The 10,468-nt window shown below is 36.8% G+C and overlaps 2 pseudogenes; one reads left to right on the top strand and one right to left on the bottom strand.

Annotated features, from left to right (window-relative positions):
• Positions 1–2,156: 2,156 nt before the first annotated feature.
• LOC118614229 lies at positions 2,157–2,274 on the bottom strand (annotated as a pseudogene).
• A 2,840-nt stretch (positions 2,275–5,114) lies between these two features.
• Positions 5,115–5,753, top strand: LOC107508204 (annotated as a pseudogene).
• The last annotated feature ends 4,715 nt before the right edge of the window (positions 5,754–10,468 follow it).

Genomic DNA, 10,468 nt, shown 5'->3' with positions numbered 1-10,468 from the left:
TTTAAAAAATGCAGGCAATAAGGAGGCACAGATAAAGCAAAGAAAGGTCTGGGGAAGATTGCATAGTTCCCTAGATTCTTTCTTCTCATGACAAATCTGTGTTCTCTGGCCCAGAATAACAGATGAGGTTTCCAAGTGAGGTTTTGTAAGTTTTTAATTTGATGCAGTGAGCAGCATTTAAGTTATAAAACATCTTTATTTTATATGCCAGAAAGTTATTCTGCTTATGTGACATTGTCCAAGGAGCCATAGATTCTGGGTTTATTCACTTTTTTAAAATCACTTAGCCAAAGACATTCCATTAAGAACATATTATAGTTAAGGACTCTTCCTCCTAACAAATATCATCAGTCTATTTGTCTGGAGTCCATTGACAAGGGAACTAAATCCATCAACTGCCTTCTCTTTTCCCCCATAAAGGAAGTGAATGTATCACAGACAAACTACTTTAACAACTTCCTCCCAAAATATGTAAAACATTCATTATAGTGCCTCATACAAAGTTCTTGCTCATCCTTAAGGACTCAATATTATTTCTGATTGTGGGTATTGAACAGCTAGTCTTTTACTGCCCCTTTGAGGGCCTTGACCAACGCATACAGCAGTGGCTCATCTTGTCTGGAAAGGTGTTTATCCCTTCCTGAGCATTCTCCCCTGAACAAGTACTAGGTATAAAAAATGCACTGTGAAAAGGTCCAATTTTCATCTTGCAAGTTTTCCAAAAGGAGAAAGTAAAGAAAATAGGAGAGAGGCAATATTGAAATAGGTAATGGCTGAAATTTTCCTGAATTAATGAAAGAAATTGATCCTCAGATTGAGGAAATCCAATAAATCTCGAGTAGGATGAATAAAAGTGAAAAAAGGTAAATAAAAATTCTTAATTAAAAAGACTAAATTTTAAAAAAAGCAGAAACATAAAAGAACAGGACAAATAGAAAATATAAAATGGAAAATAAGAGGATAGAGGTAAATCCAAATATGTTCATAATTACAGGCAGCATAAATAATGAATTAAACTAGTTAAAAGAGAAAGATTGTCTGATTCGGGGGAAGAAAAAGCAGTCCATCTATACTTTGTTTAAAGGAGACATGTCTAAAACATAAGGACACAAGAAGTTGAAAATAAAGGAATAGGAAAAGATTTACCAGGCAAAGGAGGAACAGGAAGAGGAACACTAATACTTAAAAGGGAAATAATAAAAGCATCAATTATTTAAGAAAGCAAGAACCATTTCTAGTCAACATTTTACTGGATTTCTGAGAGAAAGAAAATATAAGGATTGAAAAGAATGAAATCCAACTGCCTTTATTCATAGAAGGTATCGTATATACAAACATTTCTGAAGAACTATTGTAATTAAATTTATTATTAGAATTAGTAAAAGTTCAGCATGATTGCTGAACTTAGGTTTACTGAAGTCAAAGGATTTCTATGTAATTGCCTTACAGCAGCTACTCTCAGACATTCTTATGCTCTGTATCCTAATAATTCCATTTCTATTTGTATAGCCCAGAGAATCCCTGGCATATCGGCATGAAAAGACATGTTCCGGAAAGCTTATTAAATAAACTCTTTACTTTCACAATAAAAAGAAAAAGAAAAACAATTCTACTACCTACATGGTATAGTACTATCAATATATACATACACAATAATAACTTTAAAAATGAGGTATTATTCACCATTGCCTTGTGGTGTTTATGCTAGAAATGCTTGACTTGAGTCTAATGATAAAGAGTCACTAAAATCTAGAATGTGGGGCATTCTACAAGACAACTAGCCCAAACTATACAAAGGTTCAATATTATGAAGAACTGAGGGAGGTGAGAGGATTGTTCTAGCTAAAGAAGACTAAAGACATTAAACAGTCAGATAAACTTCGTTGATTCTGGATTTTTAAAAAATGTATAAACATTTTTTGGCAATTGGGGGAAATTAAATATGGAGAGTAAGTTGGAAGTTGTAATGAATTCATGTGTTTTTACTCAAGTATAGTTATGATGCTGTGGATATGTAAGAGAATGTACTTTATTTATTTATTTATTTATTTATTTATTTATTTATTTATTTATATTTTAGGTGAGGCAACTCTTGGTTGATCTCACGGATTGCAAGGACCTTGTCAGCTTACGATCCCTTATTTTTTTTACTTTTATGCCTATAGCACCCATTCTTCCTAGGTGGTCTCCCATCCAAGTACTAACGAAGCCTGACCCTGCTTTGCTTCCAAGATCAGATGAGATCGATTCGTTCAGGGTGGCATGGCCATAGACTATACTTGTTTCTTGGGAGACAGCTGAAATATTTTGAAGCAGAGTATCATAACTTCTATACCCTACTTTCAGATGATTTGTCAAAAAATATATCTATATACAAAGACAGAGAGAGAAAAATGAGGTGTTATTTTAATTACTTAAAGCCTGATATAGGGTTTTTTCAGTTTGCTTTGCTGACAGAAAATAAAAATATGAGAGTTCCAGGTATTGCAACGTGTCCTAAATGATTACATAAGTTATCAATTCAGCTTATAACCAGAATTATATTTCCATCTTCACATGCTTTCTTCAAATCTCTGTCTTGTAACATGTTACTTAAAAGAAATTTTCATTTCTCTTAACATTTTTAAGCATCCATGTTCAAAGATGTTGTTGGCTCCATCAACAGTTCCTGAATTCATAACTCAGGATGAGAATGGCATATGTCTTCAGTTTTACTAACATCTTCTCAATCATTTTCCTTTAAAACCATAATAAAACCAACGAGGAAAAACAAATTCTTAAATGAGCCCTCGGTAATCCCAATCTACAGGACATGAACTTTTAGTAGAACTATTCTTTAATTTGTCATGCCTGATTAGGAATAGAGAGGAAAAGAAAATTAACATCTATTTGTCATCTACTATGTACCAGATGCTTTGCTTTCAATGCTTCATATAACCCTTAGAACCCTGAAAAGCAGGCATTCTTTTATCTGGTTTACTGAATAAGGAGGAGATACAGAGATCACTGTTTCTCTCTTTAATTCCCCAAGATCACATCTAGTAAGTGATAAAGCTGGGAACTCAAGTGACTCTGGTTCAATACCCATGCTCTTTCCTCTACCAGGGGTCCGCGACCCCCAGCCACGGATCGGGTACCCGTCTGTGGCCTTTAGGAATCGGGCTGCTGTTGCTCCCTAGAGCTAGCATCACCACTGCAGCTCCGTCTCAGATCATCAGGCATTAAATTCTCATAGGGGCACTGGTCCCTGGTGTCAAAAAGATTGGGGACCATTGCTCGATACCATGCCATTGAACACAAGGGCCTCAATTTGAGGGGTCTTATTCAAGCCATTTATTGTTAAGCTTCAGGATCTAAGCTCTAGGCCAAGGCTTAAGTGAGAAGACGACACAGGATGTCTTAGTGACCTCAGGCTCAGAATGTTCCATAGTCCCTAAAAAGGGGTGAGAAAGTTAACTAAGAAGAGAGCACATTCCTGGGAGTATGCTTTCAGAAGAGAGCTTAGGCAAGAGAAGGCCTTCTGTAGCACAGGCTATGAGTGGCCAGCCCTTAGATAAAATTTGGCCGGAGGATGAAGCTACATCTTGGGTGATCAGCAAAGGGGACCATGGTAGGCCAATCAGCAGCAGTAACACTGTGGGAAGAATAATTGTGCCCTATGCAAAGTAGATGTCATGATACATGGACAGAAATGAGCAGATTACGAGGTGAAAAATCAAGAGTAATAAGACATCTCAGGGGAGGCCCGTAAGCTTCTGAGGACACAGCTGGACTCACTGTCTTTCCTACCATGGTGTTACATGAACTTGACAACCTGAGAAGGAAGAGGGTAGGAGAAGAAAAGAGAAGGTGTCCTAAAGGAAATTTGATGTTTAGAAAAACCAATTTAAATCCTAAATTTATTTCATAATCATTTGAAAGAGACTTCTAAAACCAGACAGAAATTCCTTGGCTACATGGTTTTTGCTATGAAAAAAACAAGTTTGGGCTCACGAACAAGATGAATTTAGTTCTAAAGAAATAGTACCATGTCTATACACATGATTTATGTTTGTACATTTAAATCCCATGATGTAAGCATTACTACTGCCATCTTATAAATGAGGAAATTAAAACTCAGAGAACTTAGATGCATTCTAATAGAATAGAGCACAGAGCAATAAATAGCAAAGTAGGTTTATCAGACATTCATTTGCTCCAAAGCCCTTTCTATCTCAGTGAGAGCTGAATTTTACTGGGAAAATGGTAAAGTAGTTCCTCTGTTTCTACAGCTCAACAGTCTGTGGCATGGGTCTTATTCTTGTTTATATTCCTTTATGATTACTATAGGACACTTACATGAGGTACATAATGAACATAATCACAGCAGTAAATCTAGTGTTACTAAAATTTCATGCAGGAACAACACATTCCCTACAATTGTTATATTTGATGGCAACTTAGTGAACAAGAACGTCTCATTGAAAATGAATGTCAGTCCTGTTAAGATATAATTATTCTCTTCTTCCACTCTGCTCAAGAAAGAACAGAAACTCTAGGCAAATGCCGCTTAATTTTTTGAGTCAGAGTTAACACAAAGCACCCTGTTGCAGGTGCCCTGATTTTCGCAAAGCCGGATGTCAACAAATAAAAGCACAAGTCATTACAATACACAGCTTCTTCCTCCCCTGGGGGTAAAGGCAAACTCCCCAGGTGGGAGCACAACTCAATATACCATGCCACTCCAGTCTTAATTAGTTTTCAGCACTTGTCTAGCTCTTCTAATTTTTGCCTCCTGTGAAGATGAGGTGAGCATACGTGGATGGGCTACTTCCAGCTGTTTGCCAGGGAGCCCAGAAAAGAATAGAAGCAGCATTTGGGATTTGGGGACTGCCACTCTATCCATAGCACCCCCAACCCCCACCACCACCACCACTGCTCTTATCTACCTTGCCCCCGCCCCCAAGACAATGGGCCAGATCCTGCTAAGCGGAAAGAGCATTTCTTTCACAGAGCACATCTTTCACATAACTTGTATTATTTATGACCACGGTTCTTAGAGAACAATGAAAGTTTTATTATATTATCATACGGATCTTTCTGCTGCTGTCTTGATTTTGCATAACCTGCCCAAAATGCTGGGTGAAGCCATAGAAAATGCCCCTGCTACAGAGCAGGAGTTTGCCACAGCCCCAAGCAGAGACCTGGTCAGAACAGAATCCGACCATGTTGAATCAGTACCAGAACTCCAGAAACAAGATTCCACACAGGCAACCACACAACGAGCCCAGCAGGCAGCAGCAGCTGAAATCGATGAAGAACCAGTCAGTAAAGCAAAACAGAGCTGGAGTGAAAAGAAGGCTTGGAAGGCTATGTTTATACTGGCTCTTTGATAGGTTTACTGGCGTTACTAGGGTCACTGTTCGGAAATCTAAGAATATCTTCTTTGTGATCACAAAACCAGTATCTACAAGAGTCGGGCTTCAGATATAGACCTAGTTTGGGGGGAAGCCAAGAGAGAGGATTTACCTCAGCAAGCACAGCTAGCAGGTGCTGAGAAATTCGAAGTTCAAGGTGAAAGTGTCTCAAACATTTGAGAAAACATACAGAGTCCAACTGTACAAGAGGAGAGCAAAAAAGATGAAACAGGTGTGGAAGTTAAGGACATAAAATTGGTCATGTCACAAGCAAATGTGTTGAAAGCAAAGGCAGTCAGAGCCCTGAAAAATGACAGTAATGATATTGTAAATGCTATTATGGAATTAACAATGTAACCATCTAAAAACTAGGATTTTTTTTTTTGATGTTTCAAAAGTGTTAACTGCAGCTTGGTTTGAAATTTGTACTGTTTCTATAATTAATAAAATTATGGGTTCTTGTAGGATGAAAAAATATGATCATATGTTCTTCTATTTCTGGAAGAATCGGTATTACATGATTCCATCCTAGTTTATACTCATAGATACAGTTGCTCTCAATATCTGCAACCCATTTATTGGTTTCCCTATCATAGTATTTTGGAAGAATGAAATGGAGGAGGTGCTGATCAAACTGAAAGAAAATTGTATATTATTTCCGTTAAACTCTATTCCCACCCCAAAATGGACTGAGATGTGTGGAGTGCCCCAGGTAGGTCTAGCATTTTGGCGCCCCTCAACCAAACTCCCTTAAATATTTGTTCAGCACTAATGTAGATGAGGGCAATTTAGGAGGAAAGATAGTGGTCTAGGAGTTAGTGTCTGCTTTCCTGAGCAGATCAGCTCTAGTTCCAAATCTGTAAACCTGTTTAGCAAAGCAAAAGCTGGACAGTTAACTGCTGAAGAAATGAGAATCTGTCTTGCTGATAATAAGACTGCCATGTTCCTAACAAAATTTGATGTTTCCAACAACATACAAACAAGGCTAACATAATCAATGTTACTAATAGGGGAAAAAAATTCTAACAAAGCAAAGGCAAGGGCAAACTGCTACTGTAAAAATTACTAACATGCCTCTTTAGGTGATTTCTGATTTCTTATCAATGACAACTCAACCCCACTCTAATCTTGCTGCCTATGGACCAAAATTTTTGAGATAACCAAGCACCAAATTGCTCATATTTGTTGACAGCATCGACTCCAGAACTGGTCCTGAATTCCCTAATCTTCTTTCAGAACCATCTACCACAGGCCCAACCCCTATATAAAGCCCTTCTCAAGTATTTTTCACTAAGACGCCTGAAATTTTTCAGCTATGGTTTTTGCCTGCTGCACCAAGTTTAATAAACCTAACTAAGAAATACATTTGTGAATACTAGTGTATTCTTACTGGTCTTGGTTGGTAATTTTGACTCTGCCTATCTGTCTTAACAGAAATTTAGTCATCTCTTTAGGGTTTTAGCTCTTAAGACTCATCTTACCTACAAGATTTTGTCCTACATCATGTACTCTTTGTGAGAAGCATTCTAGTAAATATAATTGTCTCTACCTGCTCATATTTCTAGAAAAAAAAATTTATGATCCTTATAGACAAGAACCATGGACAATTTCTCCTACCCTCAGTCTTCTCTCCAATTTCCCCTTCTCCCCACCCACTGCCAACATCCATGAACGACAATCCATAGTAATGTATATGAGAGGTAAATCGTTCTGTGGATGACACACTTGTTCCAATAGCAACTCAGAGTAAACTGTAGTTTCACCACAACATGATTGTGTTGTCAATCCTTCTACATTCTGCCTCGTGTTGTAAGTATTGGAAACCTAGAAACTACATTTCTCAGAATCCCTTGACAACAGCATTTCTCATTAGATTTTGCTGATGAGAGGAAGGCAAGTTAAATTTAGGAGGCAAAAGAGATTCAGAGACAGTATTATCCGTTTCTGGCACTGGCAGACAGACACAAGTGCTTTGGCAGAGAGTAGATATAAGGTTTTGAACTGGGCTCAGCCATTCTCCTTTAACTCATCTGCTTTAATCCTGCCTACAGCTGAAATCATTGTTGATAGTTTCTTGCAAGTTCTACAACTTTCTGATTCTCTGGAAGTGGGTGGAAGGTTTCCCTGACCTTTGCTCCCTCAGGATTTGCAATGATTTCATAAGCACCGAATATCCTGTATTAAATTTCATCTTGATTGAAATCTTAGAGTGGTCCTGTTTTCCTGACCCAAACTTCCTGATTGAAAGACCAAATATGATTAAATATGAAAGACCAGGCAATCACAGACCAGGCTGTGCTTCTACCTTGCTTTGCAATTTAGAGGCAGTCACTTCACCTTTTTAACATTTTTTTATATGTAAAATGGAAGGGGTGGCATTATGTGAAGATTAGACTAGATGTCCTCTAAGCCCCACTACAGTGCTAGTGTTTGACCTTCCATATTCTAAGTTATGTTGATGCATATCTTGGTCAATACCTAAGAGCATGACACAATGCAGAGGTCCCTAAGTTTAATACAGCAATGATAAACAAAATCCAGCTATTTCTCAGATCTACTCAAAGCACTTTAGAGAACTCTAGAAGCCCACTTCATCTGACAAAAGGAGAGTAGATGTGTAATACAAAATGGAATCCATAAATACTGTGATAGAACCATTTAGTGTCCACTTTAATGTTTTTAGTTTTCAGTGTGTTATTTTCCTTTTAGAAAGTTATATTAAATATAATTTTTATTTGTTTCCAAAAGACCTAGCTAAGGTTTTCCAAGCTAAACTATTGTTCTAATTTTGTTAGATATTAAATAAATCGCACCTGGCTAGCTACTGCCAACTGAGTATAGAGCTAGAGAAGAGTATCGGATTAAGTTTGACTTTGGGTGGTGAGCAGAAAATGCAATATGTGAATGATGTACTATTGAATTATACACTTGAAACCTATATAATTTTATTAACCAATGTCACCTCAATAAATTTAATTAAAAATAAATAAATAAATAGTAAATTCATGGAAAAAAATAAAGTTTCTAGGTTAAACAGACCACTCAGGAATTTTTGTGCTCTTGATAAAATTTTATTATCATAGGTCAATTTCTTTTAATTTTTTGTTCATTTGTTTGAAAATTTATGTTTAATCCCAATTGAATTCATCATTGCATTTATAGTTGAGTAAAGGCAGAGAAAACACTCCATAATAGACTTGCTAGGATACTGGCCTCTTAGCTAAATTTCTGAAGAACTTTAGCTACCAACTTGACAGAATCTTCCCTGCCTATAAGGAAAAGGCTGCTGCAAATCAATTCAGAGGCAAAAATTTTCTTTTCAAACATCAACGGTCTTGATTATGTATTCATATAGATCAATATCTCTTTGCTAATTTTTCAGTGCATTTTTTTCCTAGCTGAGCTCCCTTCTCTTTTTCTCAAGTTTATCTCTAGCTCAAGCCTTATGCTTGAATTGGACTTCCTCATGCATCGAAGCCCTCACTGGACCTCTGGACACAGACGCTAGTTCTTATACCATGACTCTTCTGTAACCTGTGTTCCCTACTCAGCTTAGATCTCTAAATCCTTGCCACAAGCTAACTGTTCAACTCTCAAGCACTCACTCCTCCATGTTGATCTGGCTGTACTTTGACCTAGGCTTGACTTTAGGACTCTCGATAATTTCACATCTTGCCTATGTAAACTGATGTGCTCCCTGGCCTATGTACTGTATAAGTCGTTCTGTTCACCAGGCTGGCTTCATTCTCAATCCTGATCCCACTTAGTAGGTCTAGTTTTATCACCGCCAAAAATACTTGGACCCAGGGTTGGAAAAAGTGATTGATAATGGCTAAAGATTAATGAGAAAGGTACTGCTTCATAAGTTAGATTTCATTTGCTTTACATTCCATATCATATAAATAGCCTTAAAACTAACATTATATATATATTTTTTTTATCAAAAATCACTTTATTTTTTTCCTATTTATCTTTTTATTATTATTATTTTTCATGGTGACATTGGTTAACAAAATCCGGTTTCAGGTGTACAATTTAACAGTAAGGCATAGATATATTACGTTGTGTATTTATCTCCCATAGTTAGATTTCTTTCTGTCACCACATATTTGACTGCTTTTACTCTATCTACCTTCCTCCTCACCCTTCCCCCTACCCTCTGGTAACCACTAGTCTATTGTCCATGTTCATGAGTCTCTGTTTTTCTGTCCCGTTCATTTGTTGCTTTCAGGTTTATATCCCACATATAAGTGATATTATGTGATTTTCAACTTTTTTCTCTGGCTTATTTTGCCTAGCATGATTATCTCGAGGTACATCCATGTTGTTGCAAATGGCAGTATTTCATCTCTTCTTATGACTGAGTAATATTCCACTGTATATATGTACCATAGTTTCTTGATCCAGTCATCTATCATACCTCTTCCCAAATCCTCCCCTTTAGCATTATTTCCTTCTTAATACTTACAAACAAAACAAAAGTAAGACAAACAAAATATGTAGGGCTCGAATTGTTAGAAAGGGCTCTCCATTGTACCCAATATGAATAGGTACAAACCTGATGCTTGGACAACATGACCTCAACAGAAGTAACATCTCTGGTGGACAGCCTTCCTAAATTTTAGTCAAAATATCTAAGAGGAAGCAAGCAACTTCTCAACTGCTGAATTTAGTATAAAGCATAAATTTTTAAGTCAGATATAGAACTTAAAAATCAAGATTTTGCCCTGTCCCTGCTTTTTCTTTGCTGACTAATCTTGGATGCATTGTTTAATATCTCTCTGCCTCAGTATCCTTATCAGTAAAATGGGGATAATAAAATTATTTATCTTCATAGGTATATTTGAGAGTTTACAAAGATGATAAAAGGTTTAGCCTAATAAGCTTAGCAAATAGTAACACTTTATTGTTGGTTATAACTAAAACTATTAGTATCAGTGGTGCCAGAATGAATGCCACAGCCAAAACTAATTAACATATGACACTTCCTAAAATAGGAGGAGCAATAAATGTGGAAGAAAGGAACCCAGAAAATGTACTCTATATTCTCTGTCTGGGTACTGGGAGTTACT

Source organism: Rousettus aegyptiacus, unplaced genomic scaffold, assembly GCF_014176215.1.
Source record: "Rousettus aegyptiacus isolate mRouAeg1 unplaced genomic scaffold, mRouAeg1.p scaffold_m13_p_2, whole genome shotgun sequence".
Lineage (NCBI taxonomy): Eukaryota > Metazoa > Chordata > Mammalia > Chiroptera > Pteropodidae > Rousettus > Rousettus aegyptiacus.
This window is presented reverse-complemented; position numbering and strand designations above follow the sequence as displayed.